The sequence below is a fragment of the Chlorocebus sabaeus genome, chromosome 2, assembly GCF_047675955.1.
Source record: "Chlorocebus sabaeus isolate Y175 chromosome 2, mChlSab1.0.hap1, whole genome shotgun sequence".
NCBI classification, from domain to species: domain Eukaryota; kingdom Metazoa; phylum Chordata; class Mammalia; order Primates; family Cercopithecidae; genus Chlorocebus; species Chlorocebus sabaeus.
In genome coordinates, this window is record NC_132905.1 from 85,194,304 (window position 1) to 85,220,488 (window position 26,185).

The window sequence follows — 26,185 nt, forward strand, 5'->3', positions numbered from 1 at the left end:
CTTTTGTGATAAAGGACGGTCAATCAATCATAGGGTCACAAAGCCTGTCCTATAAATCACTCAACTTAAGAAGCATCTGGGATCCCCGAAAAGGTTTTTTGTATGTTTTTCAGACGAAGTTTCGCTCATTGTTGCTGAGGCTGGACTACAAACAGCTCACTGCGCTGCCCGGCCCAAAACCAAGTAATGTACTGCATGGGCCGGGAATTGAACCCAGACCTCCCGCGTGGGAAGCGAGAATTCTACCACTGAACCACCCATGCACCAACAGAAGTATTGAGGAAAAGCAATAACATCATCGGAACGCGACTAGAAGATGCTCTTTGTAGCTAGAAAGATAATAGATAACGGAGAAAGAAGATGATAATATTTTGGTCACTTGGCTGGGCATGGTGGCTCATGCCTGTAATCTCAGCACTTTGGGAGGCCGAGTGGGGAGGATTGCTTGAGCCCAGGAGTTCAAGACCAGCCTGGGCAACACAGGGAGACTCTTGTCTCTACAAAAAACTGAAAAAAAAAAAAAAAAAAAAAAAAAAAGAAAATGAGCCAGGCATGGTGGCAACGTGTGCCTGTAGTCCTAGCTACTCAGGAGCCTGAGGAGGGAGGATTGCTTAAGCCTGGGGGGTCAAGGCTGCAGTGAGCTGTGGTCATGCCACTTGCACTCCAGTCTAGGTGACAGAATGAGATTCTGCCTCAACAACAACAAAAAAGTTGGTCACTTGAAGTACTGCTACTTATTGATTCATGATACAATTAAATGTTGCCTCTCCAGATTGTTTGGGGGAATTGAGGTTTTTTTGGAGAATAAAGTGCTCCAGATAGCTGTGTGACTACCTCCTGAATAAACACCAATTTTTTTTTTTTAAAAGAATTCATTTATATGAAAATATAAATTGAATTAAATGCTATTTATATTAAATGCTTTCCTGCCTTCTTAAGTAGAATATGCTGAATAATACCTTACTCAGTAGAGTAAGGTATTAGGTGCAGAGGACTCAGCACCGTGATAGCCATTGCTGATTACTGCAGTAGTGAACTGTGATTCAGTGATGTGGGACACACTGTCAAGGAAGTGAATACAATAAGAGCTCCACATACACAAAGTTCAGAAAAAAACAAAGCACAGGAGGCTGTTTGCTTTCTAACTACTCATTTCAGCCCTGGACTCTGGTGTACTCTCCAGCATGCCCCACTTCAGGAAGGATATTGGCAAAGTGGAGTATTCTAGCTAAGAAAAGAAGCTAGGATGGTAAAGGCTGTTGAAACAAGATTCAGCCAGCAAAATGTCTGAAAGCGTTAGAGAAGCTTAACTTAGAAAGAGAAAACTTATGTATAAATATTTAAATGCTGCTGGTATTGTCTTGTGACGATACCTTGGATAGAAACCTGTAAGTATCAACCTGGTCTCTACTAAAACTACAAAAATTAGCCAGGCATGGTGGTGCAAGCCGGTGGTCCCAGCTACTCGGGAGGCTGAGGCAGGAGAATCTCTTGAACCTGGGAGGCGGAGGCTGCAATGAGCCGAGATTGTGCCATTGCACTCCAGCCTGGACAACAGAGCGAGACTCTGTCTCAAAAAAAAAAAAAAAAAAAAAAAGAAAGAAAGAAAGACACAGAGAGAGACAGACACACACACACACACAGAGAACTGTAAATATCTAATAGAATACTAGGACTGATTGGTAAAAATCTTTATAAAAAAGCAGATTTGGGGCCGGGTACAGTCGCCCACGCCTGTAATCCCAGCACTTTGGGAGGCCGAGGCGGGTGGATCACCTGAGGTTGGGAGTTCAAGACCACCCTGACTAACATGGAAAAACCCCGTCTCTACTAAAAAACCAAAATTAGCGGGGTGTGGTGGCACATGCGTGTAATCCCAGCTACTTGGGAGGCTGAGGCAGGAGAATCGTTTGAACCCAGGAGGCGGAGGTTGTGGTGAGCCGGTGATGGCGCCATTGCACTCCAGCCTGAGCGACAAGAGTGAAACTCTGACCCCCCCAAAAGAAAAGAAAAAAGAAAAGAAAAAAAAAGAAAAGCGGATTTTGATTCAATATGAAAGAAACTTCTCTTTATAATTAATTTTGGTTCATAATTTGTGTGCAAGATCTTACTTGGTTTCTCAGGTAACGGAATAATGAGCGAACAGAAGTCCCAAACTCAAGAGAGACATTAACCTAGGGTAGCTGGAATGGAGAGTGCATGAGGCGAGGAGCAATGAGAGTTGGAGAAGCAAATGGGACTAGATCATGGAGGGCCGGGAAAGGTAGGATTGTTTTAAACAAGAAACTGGAAGTGATAAATCATTTAAAAATATTTTAACTCGCATTTTAATTACAAAACTAATTAGCATAAAAGTAAAATAAGTTTATTAAAAATTTAAATATATCAAAATACATTATGTGAAAGTGAAAGTTCACACTAACCCCAATTTCCAGATTTACCTGTGAGTCGTTTAACCTGTGTCTTTTTTTGAGACAGAGTTTCACTCTTGCCCAGGCTAGAGCGCAGTGGCGCCATCTCGGCTCACTGCAGCCTCCGCCTCCCGGGTTCAAGCAATTCTTCTGCTTCAGTTTCCTGAGTAGCTGGGATTATAGGCGCCCACCACCATGCCTGGCTAATTTTTTTTAGTTGAGACGGGGTTTCGCATGTTGGCCAGGCTGGTCTCGAACTCCTGGCCTCAGGTAATACACCCACCTTGGCCTCCCAAAGTGCTGGGATTACAGGCATCAGTCACTGTGCCTCGCCGGTTTTTTTTTTTTTTTTTTTTTTTCAGATGGAGTCTCACTCTGTCACCCAGGCTGGAGTGCAGTGGCACAATCTCAGCTCGCAGCAACCTCAGCCTCCCAGGTTCAAGTAGCTGGGATTACAGGTGCGTGCCACCATGCCAGGTTTTGTATTTTTAGTAGAGACAGGGTTTCACCATATTGGCCAGGGTGGTCTCGAACTCCTGACCTCAAGTGATTCACCAGCCTCCACCTCCCAAAGTGCTGGGATTACAGGTGTGAGTCACCGCACCCAGCCCCTGCCCTGTGTCTTTACGTAAATTTTGTTACTATGTGTTCCATATCTATAAAATGAGGTCATAATAGTCCCTACCCAATAGGGGCAACATGAGAATTAAATTACTGCCAACTCCATAAAGGCAGGGATTTTGTTTGATTTAGGGTTTTTCTTTTTTCTTTTCTTTTCTTTTTTTTTTTTCTTTTTGAGACGGAGTCTTGCTCTGTCGCCCAGGCTTGAGTGCAGTGGTGCGATCTCAGCTCACTGCAAGCTCCGCCTCCCGGGTTCCCGCCATTCTCCTGCCTCAGCCTCCCGAGTAGCTGGGACTACAGGCGCCGCCACCACACTCGGCTAATTGTTTGTATTTTCAGTAGAGACGGGGTTTCACCGTGTTAGCCAGGATGGTCTCTATCTCCTGACCTCGTGATCCTCCCGCGTCTGCCTCCCAAAGTGCTGGGATTACAGGCGTGAGCCACGGCTCCCAGCCTGGATACACTTATTTTAAAGATATAAAATTGGCTGTTTAGTAATTATTCAGGCCCCTAAATTTATTAAAGGGGAAACAAAAAAAAATTGTAACCCATCATTAGATATCACTGTACCTGTGGGGAGAATGGAAGAGGGACATTTGTGGATGGATATGTGCAAAAAAAGAAAAAAAAATTCAAGAGCCATTGATGATTCTTTTAGGAAAAAAAAATGGAAGAATTCTGAATTAAGGTGAAAGGGCCAAGGAACGTTGGGAGTGACTTTCCCTGACTAATACTGAGTCAGATTTACTTTGAAGTTGGAGCCATTAGACTTTTGAAAACTATAGAAAAGAGAGTGGATGGTAGATAGGCAGCTAAAAAGTCTTTGATGATTTATTTTTGTATGGGCTTACTATTACGATTATTGGGAAGTCATATTTGGGTGGCAATATTTCTATATCCAATAGTCTATATTTGGGTGGGCTGACATTTAGATTGAATCTACAGTATTATTACTATACAGCTTTGAGATCTGAGTTTATGAAGCACATGGTTCGTAACATAAAAAAGAGTGATTTGATGTCTCACAATTTTCATTATGAGAACTTGGATGAACAATATCTACAGTAATTTCTAAGTCTCACACCATTCTAGCCATACACAGTCTGGGCAACAGAGTGAGACCCCATCTTCAAAAATACATAAATAAATAAATAAATAAAAGAAGAATACAGAAAAGAAAAATGGAGATTTATTTGTATATGTGTGTGCAAAAATCAGGAAATTAAGACAAAATATTCTGAAAGTATGAATCACAAAATTACATTACTTGACATATGATCAGGATCACAAACTGAGATAAGAAAATTGTATTTTGAAAGATTCATGCTAAAAAAGTTGGGAAACTGTATAAATGATTGCAGCATGAAATTTAAGAAAATAATAAGGCAAGCAGTTTTATCCTGGATAAAACGTTTTTTGGTGGGGTGGTGGGGGTTGGGGGGTGTTCTGGTGAAGACTAAGGAACCTGCTAGACAAATTCTAAAAGACCTGAGCTGTAACATATTTATTTATTTATCTGGATTTGAGTCTTGGTCGGGAGTGGTGGCTCACGCCTGTAATCCCAGCACTTTAGGAGGCCAAGGCGGGCAGCAGATCACCTGAGGTCAGGAGTTCCAGACCAGCCTGGCCACAGTGAAACCCCATCTCTACTAAAAATACAAAAATTAGCTAGGTATGGTGGCGTATGCCTGTAATCCTAGTTACTTGGAAGGCTGAGGCAGGAGAATCGCTTGAACCCGGGAGACAGAGGTTACAGTCAGCCGTGATCGTGCCACTACACTCCAGCATGGGTGACAGAGGGAGATTCTGTTTCAAAAAAAAAAAAAAAAAGATTTGAGTCTCACCATGTTGACTAGGCTGGTCTCAAACTTCTGACCTCAAGCAACCTTCCTACAGGCGTGAGCTACTGCTCCTGGAAAGACTCTATTTCTTTTAGGTCGTAGAATGTAAAGACCATCTGGAAATAAAATTGGCTTGGAGGGAGGATGAAGAGATTGGAGCTGTTCATGGAAAACAAAACACCACCACATTTTTCCCCTTGCTCTTCTGCCAATAAATATTAGTTGACCTCCTGCATTGGTTCTCCCTCCTTGCCACCCTCAATTTATTTATTTTGATACTCTAAATGTGTGAGTAAACCTGAGAAAAATTTGACCTCATGAAACAATGTAATTTCCATTCTCAGTTCCTCTGAACCAGCGAGCCGCCTATATTCTCATTTTCAGAAGTAAGATTTGCAGAGAACTGCAAATCCATGCTCATTACAGTGTAAAATTTATACAGATAGGAAACTACAAGTAGATAGAGTTGTTGTTAAGTTCAGCTCTGTCTGATTTAGAAATGAATCTCGTGTTTGGATAATCTAGTCTTAGCTCATTCTATTTATTCAGCCAACTTATTTCCTGCACAGATCCCTCCTTTGCCTGCCAACTGTAATCATTTTTTTCTTTTCATGTTAGTTCCCACTACTCCTATTTGAAGTGCCACCACATACAGCTTGCAGTTGCTTTACTTTCAGTCTAGTTGGTAAGCCAATTCTTCCCAATCTCTTGATTTTCTGATCATTCCTTCCATAATGAATCTACGATCCGATGGAAAGAGAACATTTTGCGTTGAGTAACTTTAGTTATTTTTAGTATATCCCTTACTCACTCTCCTAAGTGATGTCACCTCTCATATTGCCTCATGAGGAAAATGAAGGAGTAGGATTAGATAGGGTGTCCTTAATTCTGGGTGCATATTAGAAGTATTTGGGGAACTTTAAAAAATACTACTTAGCTGGGCCTGCTGGTTTATGCCTGTAATCCCAGCACTTTGGGAGGCCAAGGCAGGTGGATTGCTTGAGCTCAGGAGTTTGTCACCAGCCTGAGCAACATAGGGAGCCCCGTCTCTACACACACACGCACGCGCGCACACACACAGCGCTACTCCTTCACCACATAAAACAAGAGTAATCAAATTTTCTTAGCATAAGACCTGGGCATTGTTGGCATTTTATTAAAAGCTCAGCTAGAGTTAGAAATCACAGGATGAATGATTTTCATGTACCTTTCCAACTTTATGATTCCCTTATTCTCTTTTAAAAAAAATTTTTTTTTTTGAGATGGAGTCTTGCTCTGTTGCCCAGGCTGGAGCGCAGTGGCCGGATCTCAGCTCACTGCAAGCTCCGCCTCCCGGGTTCACGCCATTCTCCTGCCTCAGCCTCCCGAGTAGCTGGGACTACAGGCGCCCACCACCTCGCCTGGCTAGTTTTTTGTATTTTTTAGTAGAGAGGGGGTTTCAGCGTGTTAGCCAGGATGGTCTCGATCTCCTGACCTCGTGATCCGCCCGTCTCGGCCTCCCAAAGTGCTGGGATTACAGGCTTGAGCCACCACGCCCAGCCTTTTTTTTTTTTTTTTGGTTTGTTTTTTTTTGTAAAAAAATTTTTATAGAAACGGGGGTCTCCCTGTGTTGCCCAGACTGGGATCAAACTTCTGGGCTCAAGTGATCCTCCTGCCTCAGCCTCCCAAAGTATTGGGATTTGAGTCATGAGCCACTGAGCCCGGTCGATTCTTTTTTTTTCTTTTTTTTTTCTTTTGACATATTCTTACTCTGTCACCCAGGTTGGGGTGCAATGATGCGATCTCAGCTCACCGCAACCTCCGCCTCCTTGGTTCAAGTGATTCTCCTACCTCATCCTCCTGAGCAGCTGGGATTACAGGCGCCCACCACTACACCTGGCTGATTTTTGTATTTTTAATAGAGACGGTGTTTCAGCATGTTAGGCTGGTCTTGAACTCTTGACCTCATGTGATCTGCCGGCCTTGGCCTTCCAAAGTGGTGGGATTATAGGCATGAGCGAAGGAGCTTATTTGAAATTCATTTACCAGACATTCTCTCTTCACCTTCCTATAGCTTAATGGAATTGCTCAACCTCATATTTTACAAGAACCGGTATTACATTAATTAAATGTTTTCAGAAGTGTATACTACTTAAATAAATTAAAACAAAAATAAACTCTTTGGGAAAGAAAATAACTCAAAACATGCTTATAATAGACTCCTGATTTGGTGAAACTTTTATTCATGTTGTAAGATTTTTAAAATTTGTTTTCATTTTTCTTTGACCCAATATAATTATTATACTAGAGCTTAACTTCTTATCTCAAAATATAATTCCTTATTTTTCCTATTCTAGGAACTATTTGGCTACACTATTTTTCTTTATAGTCATTGGTATTAGAAGTACAAGGGTGCTTTCTACATATGTATGTTTCTGCTTAAAATGAATAGCCCTTGATCATGTTGCATGATGTCTGCCTTCTCCATCACTCTGTAATTTCTCTCTCTCATCTTCTGTACCTGCAAAAAATAAATCTATGGTAATTTCCATCACTCATTAAGCTCATATTGATTTCTGCCTCTCCTGGAATTTATGGTACTGGATGTATTTTAATTTTTAAATAAAAGTGCCCCAAATTATTTTATATTATTTTCTAACTATCTTATTAATTTTAGCTATCTACATGATAGTACTATGATAATGGCTAGGATATGAAGACACAAGAAGCAAGAAAATATTTTTTAAATTAATTAATTTTATTATTTTATTTTATTTTTATTTTTTATGAGATAGGGCCTTGCTATGTTGCCCAGGGTGGTCCCAAACTCCTGAGCTCAAGCGATTCTTCCACCTTGGCCTCCCAAAGTGCTGGGATTACAGGCGTGAGCCACCATGCCCTACCAAGAAAATCTTAAAGATTAAAAAAATAGAAGGACTAAGGCCCGGCGCAGTGGCTCACGCCTGTAATCCCAGCACTTTGGGAGGTCGAGACGGGCGGATCACAAGGTCAGGAGATCAAGACCATCCTGGCTAACACGGTGAAACCCCATCTCTACTAAAAAAAGAAAAAAAAAAAAAATTAGCCGGTCGTGGTGGCAGGTGCTTGTAGTACCAGCTACTCAGGAGGCTGAGGCAGAAGAATGGCCTGAACCCGGGAGGCAGAGCTTGCAGTGAGCCGAGATCGCACCATTGCACTCCAGCTTGGGTGACAGAGCCAGACTCCGTCTTAAAAAAAAAAAAAAAAAAAATATATATATATATATATATATATATATGGACTAATATTTCTAGCTATTATAATGTGTTAAAATGTTCAGTAAATAGACCTGTACTGTTTTTGTGTTAGAAATGACTTGTAAATTGCTACAATAGAATGAACAGCCCATAAACATGTCTAAGTTTATTTAAGTGTTTAAAAAGAAGATAATTCAAATTCAGTATGGGTCAGTAGACTGATATCTCAAAGGATTTTCACAAATCCAATATTTCTTCCTAGTTTAAAAATAAAAGCAAACAAAGCAAATATACAGATGAGGAACATAAACCATCACTAAATAGGAATAAATGTAAACTCTTTGAAATTAAAATTGTGTGTGTATATGAGTATATGTTTAAACTATATGTCAAAATCAGTGTTGTTTTTCATGGAAGCATTAAAAGTTTTTGCAATGGAAGACAAAGAAGTCCATCATCACTACTAGTACTCTTAATTTAGAGGCACTACTCAATGTAATTAGACGTGAGAAAGTAATAAGAGGTATGAATACTCGAAAGAAGGAGACATGATTATTGTTTGCAGATAACAATAATATATCAATTAAAACAGAAGAAACAATGAGATCAATCAGTAAGGTAGTTGACTTCACACACAAAAAAGTATCTAAATCAATACTTTTTCTATATATAAAGAGACACGATTATTGTTTGTGGATAACAATAATATATCAATTAAAACAGAAGAAACAATAAGATCAATCAGTAAGGTAGTTGACTTCACACACACAAAAATATCTAAATCAATACTTTTTCTATATATAAAGAAGAGTTGATTAGAAAATATAGTGGAGTAAAGTCACCAACTGCAGTAGCAACCAGAGAAGAAAAAATTATTAGAAAAGGAACTGAGCATGATGCCACACACCTGTAATCCCAGCTACTCAGGAGGCTGAAGTGGGAGGATTGCCTGAGCCTGGGAGTTTGAGACCAGCTTGGGCAACATAGCACAAGACTGTCTCGAACAAAACCCAAAACCAAAACCAAAACAAGCAGACAAAAAACAGAAAGAAAAATAAGAAAAAACAAAACAAAACAAAACTAGAAAGAAAATTGACAAGAAATGGGCAGAAACTAGCTGAAGAAAAGTTAACACTCTTGAAGGATTTAACAGAAAAGGATCTGAAGAAATACTCTAATACAAACTGCTGGAGCTGGGCATGATATCTCAAAGGGCATGTTTAAAACAAGTTTAGATGATTGCTAAATTTTCTTCTAAGAAGGGCAATTTCTGGTAACTGGAGGCTCCTTTGTTTGGCTGAGCATCAGGACAAGTTTGAGGAAGCAAGTTGAGGAGAACTGATTTGTTTGCAAACCACCCTCTACCCCAGTCCCAGATATAACAGGTAATGAGTAAGAACAGACATGTCTGTGAGGGAATTTTTTCTGTGAGATGTGTTTTGCAAAACCTGTTTTCCACCTTCTCTATGAAAACTCCAGTTATGTTTACATGTTCACTAAGGTTTTTACATTAGAGGATTATTCAGGAGCTTCAAAGACAGGCTGAGTTCACATATCCTGGTAGTTACAATGTAAGGGATGAACACAAAGGCAGCTATGCATGGTCATGGTGTTCCCTCCTGGTCCCTCAAATTAGGAGACACCTGAAATCTGGGTTTGTTAATTAATTAATTAATTCTTATTTATTTATTTTTGAGACAGAGTGCCAGGCTGGAGTGCAATGGCCTGATCTCAGCTCACTGCAACCTCTGCCTCCCCGGTTCATGTGATTTTCCTGCCTCAGCCTCCTGAGTAGCTGGGATTACAGGCATGTGCTGCCACACCTGGCTAATTTTGTGTTTTTAATAGAGACGAGGTTTCACCATGTTGGCTAGGCTGGTCTCGAACTCCTGACCTCATGATCCACCCGCTTCAGCCTCCCAAAGTGTTGAGATTACAGGTGTGAGCCACCACACCTGGCTGGAAGACTGTTTATTATAGAATTAATTATCATTGTAGAAGTTGAAAAGAACTCAAGCAATCAATGATAGGGTATTAGTTAAATAACTTAAAATACATCCACTTAAGAGAGTACTATGTACTCATTAACAATGACGTGGTGTGCTGGGCACAGGGGCTCAGGCCTGTAGTCACAGCACTTTGGGAGGCCAAGGTGGGAGGATCTCTTGAGCACAGGAGTTGGAGACCAGCCTGGGCAACATGGTGAAACCCTGTCTCTACCAAAAATACAAAAAATTAGCTAGGCATGGTGGCACACCTATGATCCCAGCTCTTCAGGAGGCTGAGGTGGGAGGATTGCTTGAGCCCAGGAGAAAGAGTTTGCAGTGAACCGAGATCGCGCCACTGCACTCCAGCCTGAGCATCACAGCAAGATCCTGTCTCAAAACAACAACAACAACAACAAAAGCACCCAAAAAAACAACCAATGATGTGGTAAATATTTATTTACTGACAGTGATTTGTTGTTAAGTAAGAAAAACATTTTCTACAATGAAATATAATTTATGATATTTTGGTGGGAAAAATTTATCCATCTGTATCAGGTCCTGTATATATCAGGTTCCATGGAACCATAGTCTATAAATGTATGCATGTTTAGGAGGTGGAATTATGGGGGACTGGAGTGCTTTCTATGCTTCTCTATGTTTTCTGGTTTTTAAATGAAGTAAACTTGTATGATGATGATGAGGGTGAAACAAGCAAGGTAAGTGTGCCCATCAGATCTTTTAGGGTTCTAATATTTTACTACTCTTTGAAAGATATTTGTTTTATGTTTTCTCTTTATCTTAATTCATAACTTTAAGTTCTACTCATTTAAAAGGAGGCAAGGGTTTCTCGCCCTCTCTCTCGGGGAGCTACATCTTTCCTTGTATTTTTTGGCATGAACAAGTTGTAGGAAGGGTGGATCAGTGCCTTCCTGCAGACTCCAGCAGTGTTTCAGGTAAGAACATTACTGTCTTGGCACCCGTTCCAACACAATCACCCAGGGCAATTCTAGTGCCAAAACCTTTCTCAATGTGTGTGGGTATATAGCATTCTGGGAAGTGACCTAATCACACAGGGACATAAATATGGGAAAAGACATTAGAGACTATTACAGGGTTGGGGGTGGGAGGGTTGAAAAACCTATTGTATGGTATGCTTACTACCTGGGTGATGGAATTCTAACCCCAAACCTCAGCATCATGCAATATTCCCATGTAACAAACCTGCACATGTACCTCCGTATCTAAAACAAAAGTTGAAGTTTAAAAAAAAAGGAAAAAGAAAGCCAAACATGACTGGGCTGGGTGGCTCATGCCTGTAATCCCAGCACTTTGGAAGGCTGAAGCGACAGGATTGCTTGAGGCCAGGAGTTCAAGACCAGCCTGGGCAACATAGTGAGACCTCATCTCTACTAAAAATAAAACTTAAAAGATTAGCTGACGGTGGTGGCACGTACCTGTAGTCCCAACTACCTGGGAGGCTGAGGCAGGAGGATTGGTTGAGTCCAGGAGATGGAGGCTGCAGGGAGCTGTGATCGCACCACTGTACTCCAGCCTAGGTGATAGAATGAGACTCTGTATCAAAAAGAAGAAAAGGAAAAAAAAAGAAAGCTAAACGTGAGCTGTTAGGCATGGCTGCACACACACACACACACACACACACACACACATTTTCAGACTTTTTTCAGACCCTTTCAGACTGCTTTCAGCCTTGAAACCAGGCCAGTATACCAACATGGGGTGTTACATCATTTTTCTTGCTACTTTTCTATGTATTTTGCAGGCTGAATCAGCGTTCGCAGATACTCTTCTGTTTCAATACAAGTAGTATAGTCCTTAAGATACGTTTTAATATGCACATTGAAAAGATGGAATGTATGATGCTGAGATTACAGGGACTGAGAAAGGCAGAGTATGTGAATCAGGTAGGCCAGTTCTCCGACTATGTAATTTGACATTTTAAATGAGTAGCACATCTTTTAACCAACAAAGTTATGGGGTAGCCTAGAAAGAGAAACCACTTGAATTTTAAATATAGGATGCAGAGAGGAGGACAGAATCTTCCTGTCAACTATCTTAGCAGCATCTGGTTCTTTTGAGGTACTTTGAATGTGTTGGAGCTTAGAAATGGATACTCCAAAAGATGGTACTTTGACATGCTGAACTGAAGAAGCCTCAAGGTCTCTTGGGCCTCCTCCCCTTCCTGTCTCTTAATCCTCGGTGCAGGATGAAGTTGTCCCCTGAAATTCCTTATTTGCCTACATTTTGGACCTGACAATGAAGAAAACAATTACTTCTGGCTGCTTCCCTGAGTTTTCATTAACTGAACTCATGGGAAGAAAGACTGAATTCTATCAACATGCCTGGACAGACTGGTCACAAACCATTGTCTGCTCTGCCCGCCCAAAATACTTTATCCCAGGCCACTGTATGTTCTCCAAGCCCATTGGAATCCCTTAAAAATCGATCGTCTGCACGTCTCTATCTGTCTTCCCCCTAAGAAGTGTATACAGCCATCTGTACCTCACTGGGATATTGGACAATCATTCTGTGATTCTCCCTCGTGCACACTAACACACCTGTATGCCATTTCGCCTATTAATCTGCCTTTCGTCAGTTGATTTTTCAGTAAGCCTTCAGAGGGCAAAGGGTACATTTTTCCTTGATCCCAGTAAATGTATAGTAGAATGTATGCTATAAAAGACACGATAGTCCCATTGTCATGGATGACATTTCTTTCTTGTGGGTGTGTCAACTTGTGTGATGAGAATTTTATAAATGTGTGTGAATCAGACTGTTACAGTAACATTAAACTGCTAAAGAACTTTACCTACTTTCCGGATTTGCTAGTAAATAATTTGGCTAATTTTTTTTTTTCAGTCTAAAGGAAGATAGCTAATAAGCTACATGAATCGGCCCAGTGGATTAAGTAATTTTTCTTAATGCCTGATTACTAGTTTCTGAGAGTAGGATTTCTAGAGAAGGAGTTTTTGGGGGAGATAGGAACAGAGGCTGATCAATTTCTTTCTTTATGCTTTGACCTCCTCTTAGAAAAATGCTGGCTGCTACGAAAGTTTCTATCTTAATATTTTTCTGCAAGTTTGTTATTATCATTTACGAACTCCCCATTTCCTACAGAGGAAGGAAAAAATAGACAGAACTGAGTGATAAACTAGACAAAGGGAGTGGCTTAGTAGGACCCGGCTTCTTCCTTTTGTGTTTCCAGTATTTGTCTACTGTTAAGGAAATCAGTATGTGGCACATAACTGGGGCAAAGGATTCAACACTCAGCACTTCAAGCAAGAAGTCATCATCATTAGCATTACTGTGGCAGCTACAAGGAGACGCCCAACGATTTACTGCGAATGAGATGAACTGGATACACTGACTCCCAGCTGGATTTTTACAATTTCTGTCCACATTCTGAGGGCTATCAAAATAATTTTTAATTCCCTTCCAGACCATCCCAGCTTCTACAATGACTCTTTCTCTCTACAACAAGCTAAATTTAATTTCATTATGATTTGCCAAAGGTTAATTGAGAAAAGTAACAGCCAAGTATTAAGAAAGTAGGTGTAACATAAAAGAGGGAAAAAAATCATTTATTTTGAATGGTGGCCTGACCAAGCAACACGGCTCCAGAGTGGAATGAAAGAGATAAAAATAGGAAGACAATTGGGTGGAGCAGAAAAAAAACCAGGAGCAATAGAAACAGATGGATGAGAATGTGTTTCTAGAGCCCATGATGTTTCTGAAATTGAAGTGATAAACCTATTGCATACCCTTTGTTCTAGAGACCTTTCAAAAAACAGAATTCCTTTTCTCAAGCATTGAGCTCTCTCCAACTTTAGAGTCTTTCCAGTCTGTTTCACACGGTGTCAGAAGAAGGTTGCATCAAAAGTTGATAGAATGACTGTAATTCCCTCCATGACAGTAGTAAAGTTGGATCTTGCTGATTAGAGCAAAACACAAAAGCTCACTTCCAGAGAACTGTGATCTTCTCATAAAACAGTTGGCATTGCCTGAAAGGGAAGTATTGTTGGCAGGTAAACCAACGTCCTGGGGCCTGGGACTCAGCCAGCATCTCATATGACAACCATGCTGCCGATCCACTTTTGTTTGTTTTCCCAGACAAAAATGATTGCAACACACTTCAGGGCCGATGCAAAAACTCTGCCTTTGTAATATATAGACTTGCTGTCAAGAATTAGATGTTCTAAATTGCTACACTAGACAATGAGGTCCAACTTAAAAAAAAAAGTACAAAAACCCAGTTAAAAACTCAATTGGCCAAGAGGTTACTTCTGCAATGCTTTTGTAAAATGATCACCAGTGTTTTTTTTTTTTTGGGGGGGGGGGATTGAATAGATGAAATGTGCCCAGAGAATTAAAAAAATCATACTTCTGTAAATATTTTCTTAACTTCCTTTGCCAGGCCACTCTGGTTTAGTGGGACATACACTAGCTTAAGTTTGAAAACACTTGGATACTAACTGTGCTACTTTGGAGCAAGCCATTTAATCTCCCTGAGCCCCAGAACATTCATCTATACGGTAAGGATAGTAATACTTCAACTGACCACCTCGAGGTATGATTAAATATCAGATGATATATTGTATATGAAAGCATTTATCAACTGCAAGGCATGATACTAATGTGAGGATTGTAGAGTCGCCTTTGTTTGCCTCAGAGCAGATTTAATTCTGGGGTGCTGGAGAGAGGTTCAGCTCCAGCCCTGTCTCATATCCCCACATCTGAGAGGCTAGAAGAGAAAGGAGTGGATCTTGAGTTGGCAACTCCCATTTCTCCATCGGTAGAAAGAAAAGACTGGTTTTCAGATTTCCCCCTACCCCATGAAGTAAGAGTCCCTTCCTCTAAATGTTAAAGACATTTATTAACTATCTAGATTTTCCTTGACTTCCGCTTCTTTATTTAGGCTATGTTGTTCAATAGGATAGCCACGAGTGATTTGTGGTTATTGAACCCAAGAAATACGGTTAATCAAAATTAAGGTGTGCTGTTAGTGAAGAATACTTGCCAGGTTTTGAAGACAATAGTCCAAAAATACCTGAAAGAATGTAAACTATCTCACTAATGTTTTTTAGTTGATTTCACATTGTAGAGATAATATTTTAGATATATCGGATTGTGTAAGATATGTTGTTAAAAATGAATTTTATCTGTTTCTTTTGACTTTTTCAAATGTTGCTACTATAGTTTAAAATTTTGTATTTTATATCACTTTATATGTCTTTTTTTTTTTCTGAGATGGAGTCTTGCTCTATTGCCCAGGCTGGAGTGCAATGGTGTGATCTCGGCTCACTGCAACCTGTGTCTCCCAGGATCAAGTGATTCTCCTGCCTCAGCCTCCCGAATAGCTGGGATTTACAAGTGAGTGCCACCACGCCCGGCTAATTTTTTGTATTTTCAGTAGAAACGGGGTTTCACCATGTTGACCAAGCTGGTCTCAAACTCCTGACCTCAGGTGACCCGTCTGCCTTGGCCTCTCAAAGTGCTGGGATTACACACATGAGCCAATGCACCCGGCTTCACTTTATATTTCTATTGGATTTGGACAATCAGAGAGGAAGGAAAAACCCGAGTCTCCAGTAGCCTTACTTCATGTCTCTTTCTTTCCATTTTTCAGTCTCTCTCCATGCTCATGCATTCCCGGTATTGGGAAATCAATTCTTTCGAGACAAACATCAATAAACCAAAGAAAGATCAATCGAGGACCATTTTGTCACATTTGTAGCACATGGCACCAAATAGACACTCAGCATTCACTCAATCAATCATGCATTTAATTAAAATGAAGAATAGAGAAATTTGGCAATCTTATGTCTTGATAAAACAGATACACTAGGAACGAGTAATTTCTCTTTTCACTCTTATGAGTTCTGAAAAGGATGAGATACTCTAATTAGGCTATGTACTATACTGTGTATAGTCACTTATTAAAATCTTATTTTATATAATGGCTATTTGTAGGCATTTTTAAAACACTCCCTTCTAAAGGTCTAGATATCTTGAGGTCAATAAACGTGCTTTGTATCCAATAAGTACTCAGTAAATGTTGAATACAATGAATAAAATAAATGATACAATCAGTCTATCACTTTATCTTTCTAACCAAAATTAAAATTTGAAGCTAAAATGTTGTATGGTTGATTTGATGATGATATAGGCATTAAAACGTGAGTCGTGCCTTAAGATACGCTTTGCTTTTATCTGATAAAACAATCTTATTAAAATTTTTTTTAAATAATAGAGACAGGGTCTCCATATGTTGCCAAGGCTGGTTTTGAATTTCTGGGCTCAAGCGATCCTCCTGCCTCAGACTCCGAAAGTGCTGGGATTACAGGTGTGAGCCACCACACCCAGCCAAACAAATCTTATTTTTAAGTCACTTCAAAAAGTAACCCATTTGAGAGTGAATAAATTCTTCCCAGATTAAATTCTGGCTGATGAAGAACACTTATTCCTAAAATAAAATCCCCACCCATTTTTGTCATCTCAGCCACCAACTAAAAATTGTCCCAGGAACAAACTGATTCACCCCATATGAAATAACAGAATAACAGAGAAGAACAATAATCCCATTAACCTGGTAGATCCGGAATGAAATGTAGCTGGAGGATGGAGCAGATTGGAGGTGGGAACAGTGAACACTCAGTGGGCTCCCAGCCTTGAAAACCCCTGGAGTCTCAACAGCCTCAACCCATCGGAAGGGAGGGCTTGGGGGAAGGGCTGAGCATGGCTGCAGGGATCAAAGCTAAGCAGGGGAAAACAGCTAGAGCACTGTCTGCTCTTTGAGCAAAGATAATAGAGTGCTCTCTGTGGTGAAGAGAATGAACACACAGGAAGATTTAAAAACACAACAAACCTGGAGCCGATCAAATTCCTTTATTCCATACCTCAAACTCATCAGGCTTGTCCTCAATTCAGAATCTCTCCATATTGAATTACAGGGTTAGAAAAATAAAGGGCATCCCGTTGAGTGCTTTTCAAACAGTGGGTTGCCACTCCTTAGTGTGAGATAATCAATTCAGAAGGTGGAGGCTTGCATTTAGAAACTGAAATAAATCCGAATGGAAAATAGAAGGAATTGCATGGAAAAGGGATAAATACTGTTCCAAGAATTTTTTTGGTGCGTATGTGTTTGGTACAGGTAAAATGCATCTTATTGTGGGCATTAGCCAAACGGTGAAACTGAAAACCAATCAAGTCTATCTCCCTGCCGTATTATTCTGGGTTACTAAAATCAGTTCTTCAGACCTTCAGGAATAAGCTTTTCATAACACCCACAGCTAATTCTCTGTCGAGATATTCCTCCTGCATTCTAGAAATATAGACAATGTCACGGATTCAATGCAAACTCTCCTGACAATAGCTGCTGGATCAGGCCTTGTATTCTGAGGAAGCTAATACTGTTTGTCAGAATCTGAGGGCAGCCTCCCTTGAAAGACCCTAATTAAGGAGAGGGAATGAAGAAAAAATGGTAATAGCATGCCTCAAATGTGAAGCTGCCTCTTGGCCACTATTCATTAGGAAGCCCACAAACTGTGGGCTCTATTTAAGGAATGTCTGGGTTGGTTTTGGGCGGGGGAAGCAAAACAGACCCATTCAAATGCTTCCCCTTTTACTCTCAACTCTGTTGTCAGCTTACTTTTCTCACCTTGATTTATTTCTTGAAATTTTAGTCAAATTCATTGACATTTTGCTTTATGATTTACAAAGTAGATGAGAGTGAATAGAGAAGGGACCTGACAGAGAAGAGAGCAGGACTATATAAAAGATTCTAGCAAGAGGTGAGAACATTCCTCGATCCACTGTAGAAAACCACCAGTGATCAAACAAACACACTGAATTCCATTTCTAGGTCTCAAGGAATTAAGCATAACATTCAAAGTTCACTCGATAAAGGAAAGATTTATTATTATTATGATTATGTTGAGACGGAGTTTTGCTCTTGTCATCCAGGTTGGAGTGCAGTGGCCAGATCTCAGCTCACTGCAACCTTCGCCTCCCGGGTTCAAGCGATTCTTCCTCCTCAGCCTCCCTAGTAGCTGGGATTCCAGGCACTCGCCACCATGCCGGGCTAATTTTTATTTTTGTAGTAGAGAAAGGGTTTTGCCATGTTGGCCAGGCTGGTCTTGAACTCCTGACCTCAGGTGATCCACCCGTTTCAGCCTCCCAAAGTGCTGGGCTTACAGTCGTGAGCCACCGCGCCCGGTTAAGGAAAGATTATTAATGACAGACTTCATTGCGTTCTGCAAAGCTGAAAGGCAAGGAAAGAATTGGGGGATGGAGGGAGGAATTCCCTAAAACAAGGCCCAGTAAAGTTGTATAAAAAGAAAAAGGCAGATATCTTTCTATCCAGACACAAAAGAAAGTTCTTAAGGTTTTACAACGGTATGGCAACTAACACAACATTTCAAAGAGGAGCAAACTTACTTATCACCCCAAGAAATCAAAGTAAACCATGTGAAACCCAAGGGTAGGAAATCCTGCTGCTCAGATAAAGTATCCAGTGTGACACTGAAACAGCACTATTGCTTTCAGGCAGCCTGGCTTAACCTTGAGTAAAGCCTTTCCTGGGAGCACAGCTCAGTGAAACAGACATTCTGTCAACTGTATCAGAGACAAGGATTTTAGCTGTAATTATGGTCTGCTAATCTGGTGTAGCTTTAGTTAAACAAACAGAATCAGCACATTATCATTAGGGAGGCAACATAGTCTCTCTCCCTTCCACAGAGCATTGCTCTAGGAGAGACTGTTGAAAAGTTTGGCTGCTGTTACCAGTTTTACTTCTATCTAATCTTTTAGGAGCTCAGTTTCTCCAAATGAAGAAATGTGTGACACCCTCCCATCTCACAGGGTTGCCAAAAAAACTCAAAAAAGGCAGTGTTTAAACATGTCATAACTGGGCACTGAATGGTTCCTGATGAGTCTGTACTGTTCTGTCCTTCCTCTCCCACCATCTCTGGGAAACTGGCATGAAATGGGTCTCACTGTCTACTTTTTTGTCCTTTCTTCCCAGGCCCTTCTCTCCTCTGGTTAACCTGGTCTGAAGACTTGGAGACATCTGTCATATTTTAGATGCAGAGGAGCATTTCCAGCTTAAATGGTTGCTTTCAGAGTATGAATTCCTGGCCTCCCTCCCCCACCCCAGAAAAGAATCTCATGGTGGGAAATTCAGTTTACTGAAAGCTGAATATTAACCATAATTTTGAGAGATAGCTTAGCTAATATTTCCTTTGAATTATGCCATAACAGCAAAACTTGCCACATTTATGAGTCCTTTAATACGAAATTGTCTTCCTCCTTCCCTTCCTTCCCTTCCTTTCTCTTTTTCTCTTTTCTCTCCTCCCTCCCTTCCCTCCCTCCCTCCCTCCCTCCCTCCCCCCCCCTCCCTCCCTCCTTTCCTTCCTTCCTTCCTTCCTTCCTTCCTTCCTTCCTTCCTTCCTTCCTTCCTTCCTTCCTTCCTTCCTTCCTTCTTCCTTCCTTCCTATTTCTGCATGTCCACCATGTGCTAGGCTATCTCTAGCGCAATCTCTCCTCCACACACTCACTTTAGTGAGAAATGTAAGTATAAAAATTGAAAACATATGTCATTATAAGTGTCAAAAGACAAAATTACAACAAATTTAGTTATAGATCAAAGATAGGCATCTATTTGGGATTTATGAATCAGGGCAGCCTTCATTCCACCAAATGTACTAAAAGCTCTCATGAGCAACTGCTGAACAGTGGGTTTTGTAAGGTGGGAACAAGGAAACAGAACAATAGGGAAAACAAAAAGCTTGACTGGTAAACATCAGGTTACTTCAGGTTACTTTTTTATACGAGTTTAAGCAAAGGGAAAATAGCTGACTCAGGTAGACTGGAATCTCCAGTTTTCAGGAAAAACTGATCTGTTTTGAGATCTATCGACTTCCTTAAAGTTTCATTCTGTTGGCGTGGCATTTAGCACAAGTGACTCCATTTTGGTTTGGTCTCGTCCCTTGGGGCCTAGTGCAGAAGCTCAGCCCAAAACAATAGTGTTCCATAATGCTGTTTAACGTTAGCGTTGTTTGAAAGAGGTACTTCTGGCCAGGCCTTGGTGGGCCAGAAAATACTTTTTGGTGAGATCTGAATTGAATCTTCAAGGGTATGGGGGCCTAAAGTGCAGGCGAAGAGATACTGTAGACAGAGGACGGCAGAGGAGGAATGGAATGAGAAAAAAGATGATTTTCCAGAAACTATGTGTGATGTGACTGAGTAGCAAGGGATGGGGCTGAAGAAGCAAGTAGAGTCATTCTCTTGTCTTGTGATCTTGCTTTTTATTCTAGAGATAAATGATCTTTTCCGCATAATTTTAGCAGCAGACATTTTTCCCAAATTAAATTTTATATGGCATTCCAGTCAGGCGTGGTGGCTTATGCCTGTAATCCCAGCACTTTGGGAGGCCGAGGCAGGCAGATCACCTGAGGTCAGGAGTTCAAGACCAGCCTGGCCAACATGGTGAAACCCCGTCTCTACTAATAATACAAAAAACTTAGCCGGGTGTGGTGGCATGGGACTGTAATCCCAGCTACTCGGGAGGCTGAGGCACAAGAATCACTTGAACTCCGGAGGTGGAGGTTGCAGTGAGCAGAGATAGCGCCATTGCACTCCAGTCTGGGCAACAAGACTGAAAGTCCATCTCAAAAAAAAAAAAAAAAAAAAAAAAAAAAAAAATTACGGCATTCCAACATTAAAAGATTTTCTTTTTTTTCTTCTTCTTTTTTTTTTTTTTGAGACGGAGTCTCTCTGTCGCCCAGGCTGGAGTGCAGTGGCGCTATCTCGGCTCACTGCAAGCTCCGCCTCCCGGGTTCCCGCCATTCTCCTGCCTCAGCCTCCCGAGTAGCTGGGACTACAGGCGCCGCCACAGCGCCTGGCTAATTTTTTTGTATTTTTAGTAGAGACAGTGTTTCATCGTGTTAGCCAGGATGGTCTCAATCTCCTGACCTCGTGATCCGCCCGCCTTGGCCTCCACCTCCCAAAGTGCTGGGATTACAGGTGTGAGCCACCCTGGCCAAAAAATATTCTTTTTAATCTAGATTTAGATTAAAAGGAATTAGGATAAGCTTATTTTATAAATTAAAACAATGAACATTATGATGTTTGTTTGAATGCACATTTGATATAGAGATTATGGATGGCAATTGTATCTTATACTAGCCTCAGCATTGCAGTTCTTTTACATCTGAGTTTTGTTTCTTGTATAGTGGCAAGATAATTTTTACACAGATACATAGTTGCAAATGGTAACAACTTTAACATGAATTACCTAGAAACTCAGGGTACTGTTCCATGGAAAGAGATGGCAGAGAAAGTTTTGTCCTCAGTTCTATACAAAAACGAAATTCCAATTTGGGTGACTAGGAGGATAATGGTATTGGCAACTAAAATGATTCCTCGCTAAAAAGAGAGAAAATTCCAAGAAAAAAAATCATGAGTTCGATTTTGGGCATTTTGTGTTTAAGGTGCTTCATTTAGAAATATAGGAATCTTCCTATAACCATGGAAATAATTGGTTCACTAAAAACCAAAGATGAAATATTGTTCTTTTAGGATTGTATAACCTCATGTAACCTTTTCCTTTGACCTCCAGCCGTGGCCTACTTTTAATGAAATTTTAATGGTTCATTTCAGAAACTCATCACTCTTGGAAATTCATGCAGCCATTCAGCCTAAGATTCAGAATTCTGCTGTTTCATCATTTCAGATTTCTTGACCTGGCTACAGATACATCCAGGACAATGTCACTTTGTGTTTAGCAAAACTGAAATAACTCACAGACTCTTGGGTTCTTTTTGATTACTACACATATCTAAGCTAGGTCATGCTAGCATTCTTCTCTCTCAGTCAAGCTGAATTAAAATGTGTTTTAATGAATGACATGTTATAGAGCAAAATGTTCGTGTTGTTTCCCTAGCAGTATGGCACAACGATCATTCATTTATTCATTTACTTAACTGTTCATCCGGTGGAAACATGCTGTATCCTTCCTTGATGAGGGTACGTGACTATTAGTTTGCTAGGGCTGCCATAATAAAGTATCACAGATTGGGTGTCTTAAATAACAGAAATGTATTCCTCGCAGTTCTGGAGGCTGGAGGTCCAAGATTGAAGTCCCGGCAGGTTGGTTTCTTCTGAGACCTCTTTCCTTGGCTTGCTTGCTACCTCTTCACAGGATCTTTTCTCTGTGCAGGCCTCCTAGGGTCTCTTAGTGTGTGCAAATTTCTTTTTCTTATAAGGACACCAGTGAGACTGAATTTGGGTCCACCTTAATGACCTCATTTTGACTTAATTACCTCTTTCATGACCTTACCTCCAATGACAGTCACATTTTAAGGTACTTGGGGTTAGGGCTTCAACATATGAATTTGGGGTGAGGGATGGGGGATGGGGGAAAGGAGGCACAATTTAGCTCATAACAACGATTAAATATTTTGTTTTGGTTCTTACAAAAAAAGCAATTCTGACCTCAGCAGATTTAAGCTTTCTTCATAACTTCATGATGTCTTCCATTTTCATTTGCATTTCCCTCCCTCCCTCCCTTCCTTCCTTCTTCTCTTCCCACCTTCCCCCTTTCCTCCCTTCCTCCCTCGCTCCTTTCCTCCCTTCCACCCTTCCTTCCTTCCTTCCTTCCTTCCTTCCTTCCTTCCTTCCTTCCTTCCTTCCTTCCTTCCTTCCTTCCTCCCTCCCTCCCTCCCTTCCTCCTTTCCTCCCTTCCTTCCTTCTTCTATGGCATCTCGCTCTGTAACCCAGGCTGGAGCGAGGTAGTGAGATTGTAGCTCACTGCAGCCTCTAACTTCCGAGCTCAAGCAATTCTCTGCCTCAGCCTCCCGAGTAGCTGGGACTACAGGCCTGTGCCACCATGGCCAGCTAATTTTCTTTCTCTCTCTCTCTTCTTCTTTCCTTTCCTTTCTTCCTTCCTTCCTTCCTTCCTTCCTTCCTTCCTTCCTTCCTTCCTTCCTTCCTTCCTTCCTTCCTTTCTTTCTTTCTTTCTTTCTTTCTTTCTTTCTTTCTTTCTTTCTTTCTTTCTTTCTTTCTCTTTCTTTCTTTCCTTCTTTCTTTCCTTTTCTTTCTTTCTTTCTTCTTTCTTTCTTTCCTTTTCTTTCTCTCTCTTTCTTTCTTTTTCTTTCTTTCTTTCCTTTTCTTTCTCTCTCTCTTTCTTTTTCTTTCTTTCTTTCTTTCTTTCTTTCTTTCTTTCTTTCTTTCTTTCTTTCTTTCTTTCTTTCTTTTTCTTTCCTTCCTTCCTTTTTTTTTTTGTGGAGACGGGGGACTTGCCATCTTGTCCATGCTGGTCACAAACTCTTGGGCTCAAGTGCTACTCCTGCCTTGACCTCCCAAAGCACTGGGATTATAGGTGTGAGCCACCTGCAGCCGGACTCATTTGCATGTTGATGGAACTCAGAGTGAACCTTTCCCTCCCCTGTTGGAAAAAGGAAGATAAATCTCTTCTGTGAGGTGTTATCGATAATGCAATACTTTTCAGCCTTTTTACTACCCCAACACATAGGAGGCAAGTCATGCATCCACAATAAATGAAAGGCTCACTAAGAGCCTGAGCTGTGGATTCCCACAGATCTGAATGCAAACCTTCCCTTTACACCTTACTCCAAAGCGGTGTGACTTTGTCCGATGTCTTATGTCTCTGCACAAATACAGTCCACATTACTTTATTTTGTTTTTTGATTTTTATGAGTAAATAGTAAGTGTACATATTGATGGGGTACGTGAGATGTTTTGATGCAGGCATGCAATGTGTAATAATCACATCACGGAATATGGGGCCTCCATCCCCTCAAGCATTTATCCTTTGTGTTACAAACAGACTATACTCTTTTAGTGCTTTTTAAATGTACAATTAAATTATTGATTATATTCACCCTGCTGTGCTATCAAACACTGGATCTTATTCATTCTTTCTAACTATGTTAAAAGTATGGAACACATCACAAATTTGTGTGTTATCCTTGCACAGGAGCCATGCTAACCTTCTCTGCACTGTTCCAATTTCCACGTATGTGTGCCATGCTACATTAGTAGAGCGATCCCAACAATACTGTGGCTTAAGAAGAGAGATGTTAAAATTAGCCAGACATGGTGGCATGTATCTGTAGTTCCAGCTACTTGGGATGTTGAGGCAGATAATTGCTTGAACCAGGGAGGTGGAGGTTGCAGTGACCAAGACCGCGCCACTGCATTCCAGCCTGGGCGACAGAGCGAGACTCCATCTCAGAAAAAAAAAAAAAAAAGGAAGAGAGATGTTTGTTTTTCTCTCCTGAAATAGTCCTCAGTGAAGCAGAACAGGGTAGGATGGACAGCTCCATCCATCCTCAAAATATGGCTTCTATCACTAGATCTGTGAGGGCTGTTCTAGCTCCTGCCCTTACATCTGCTTCCCAGACAGCAAGAATGGTCAAAGGAACAAGAAAGTACACGCTTATTTCTTTTAAAGGCAAGACTTGTTAAATAAAAGCACTTATATCCCATTGGCAAAAGGTTACATGGTTGTATCTGGTTGCAAAGATGCTGGGAAAATGTAATTTATAACTCAATGTTCCTGGGCACAGCTAAAACCTGGGCGTTTCATTTTTTAAAATTTTATTTTGTTTTATTTTATTTTATTTTGAGATGGCGTTTCACTCTGTCACCCAGGCTGGAGTGCAGTGGCACAATCTCAGCTCAATGCAACCTCCATCTCCTGGGTTCAAGCGATTCTCCTGCCTCAGCCCCCTGAGTAGCTAGGATTACAGGCACCCACCACCATGCCCAGCTAGTTTTTGTATTTTTAGTACAGACAGGGCTGCACCATGTTGGCCAGACTGGTCTCGAACTCCTGACCTCAGGTGATCTGCCTGCCTTGGCCTCCCAAAGTGCTGGGGTTACAAGAGCGAGCCACCGCGCCACCGTGCCTGGCCAGGGGTTTCATTGTTAAAGAAAGAGGAGAATGACTAATATTGCTGTATGTCTTAGCTTGGGTTCCTGCAAAGCAGGGTCTAAGACAAGGGACTTGGATGCAGGTGGTCTAACTGCATTTACTTGTTGACTGATGATACTGACCCCAGGAAGCAGAAGTGAGGTATGAGAAGAGAGAGACAAGGAAGTGAGAAAGCCTATAAAGTGTGTGCTACTCGGTTGGAAACCTTTAAGGAAAAATGAGGTCCACTTACACAGGGGATCAGCTGTGGAACTTCATAGAATGTGCTTCAGCGTTGTTCCACTGAAGGACAAGGAGGCAGGGGTATTCATCTGCTGACTTCCATGCACCGTTACTTACTAACTCTCCTGCACTTCCAGGCTGTGCCCCTGCTCGGGTGTCCCCAAGGGACACCATGGCACCCACTAGAGGTGGGGCACTTGCGGCATGCATGCCACTGTTCACATGAGTGACACTAATGTCAGGTGGGCCCAAGGGATGGGGCAAAGGGCATCTTAAGCAGGTGCTTCTGGGTAGAATTAACCCTCTCTTTTTCCATCCACACCCTACAGTGAGCATAATGGAGCCTGTGTCCCAGGGTTGGGTGGGGACTGGGAGAATGTTTTTAAGGCACCTGACGCAGATACTGGCATGTAGTAGGCGCCCAGTGATGTTGGCTCTCTTTCCTTCCACTTCCCCTCTGTCACCCTAACACACCACCTTAACATCTTAACAATTAAGTTTATCTTATTCACATAAAGCCTCCTCATTAAGTTCTTCAGCCTTTCTACAGATTTAGTAACTTAAGCTTTCATACTAGGGAAAATATCTGCACATTATAGTTTCTTTTTTTTTTTTTTTTTTTGAGACGGAGTCTCGCTCTGTCGCCCAGGCTGGAGTGCCGTGGTGCGATCTCGGCTCACTGCAAGCTCAGCCTCCCGGGTTCCCGCCATTCTCCTGCCTCAGCCTCCTGAGTAGCTGGGACTACAGGTGTCCGGCACCTCGCCTGGCTAGTTTTTTTGTATTTTTTAGTAGAGACGGGGTTTCACCGTGTTAGCCAGGATGGTCTTGATCTCCTGAACTTGTCATCCGCCCACCTCGGCCCCCAAAGTGCTGGGATTACAGGCGTGAGCCACCAAGCCTGGCCCATAGTTTT

At 41.3% G+C, this 26,185-nt stretch overlaps 2 long non-coding RNA genes and 2 other non-coding genes across 4 annotated transcripts in view; 2 read left to right on the forward strand and 2 right to left on the reverse strand.

Moving 5' to 3' along the window:
* LOC119618580 (uncharacterized) overlaps window positions 1–916 on the forward strand; it is a 54,779-nt gene extending 53,863 nt beyond the window's left edge. The window contains exon 3 of the long non-coding RNA XR_005234966.2: window positions 114–916. This is a non-coding gene — a long non-coding RNA (uncharacterized lncRNA). The remainder of the gene's footprint in view (window positions 1–113) is intronic.
* Window positions 193–263, reverse strand: TRNAG-CCC (transfer RNA glycine (anticodon CCC)). Its single transcript has one exon. It is a non-coding gene; the product is annotated as a tRNA-Gly (tRNA).
* Window positions 917–11,552: 10,636 nt separating the features above from the next.
* On the forward strand, window positions 11,553–21,991 carry LOC140709866 (uncharacterized). The gene is made up of 3 exons (XR_012090657.1): window positions 11,553–15,464; window positions 19,117–19,262; window positions 21,753–21,991. It is a non-coding gene; the product is annotated as an uncharacterized lncRNA (long non-coding RNA).
* Window positions 21,992–24,045: 2,054 nt separating this feature from the next.
* On the reverse strand, window positions 24,046–24,149 carry LOC119618639 (U6 spliceosomal RNA). The gene has a single exon (XR_005235015.1). It is a non-coding gene; the product is annotated as a U6 spliceosomal RNA (small nuclear RNA).
* Window positions 24,150–26,185: the final 2,036 nt, after the last annotated feature.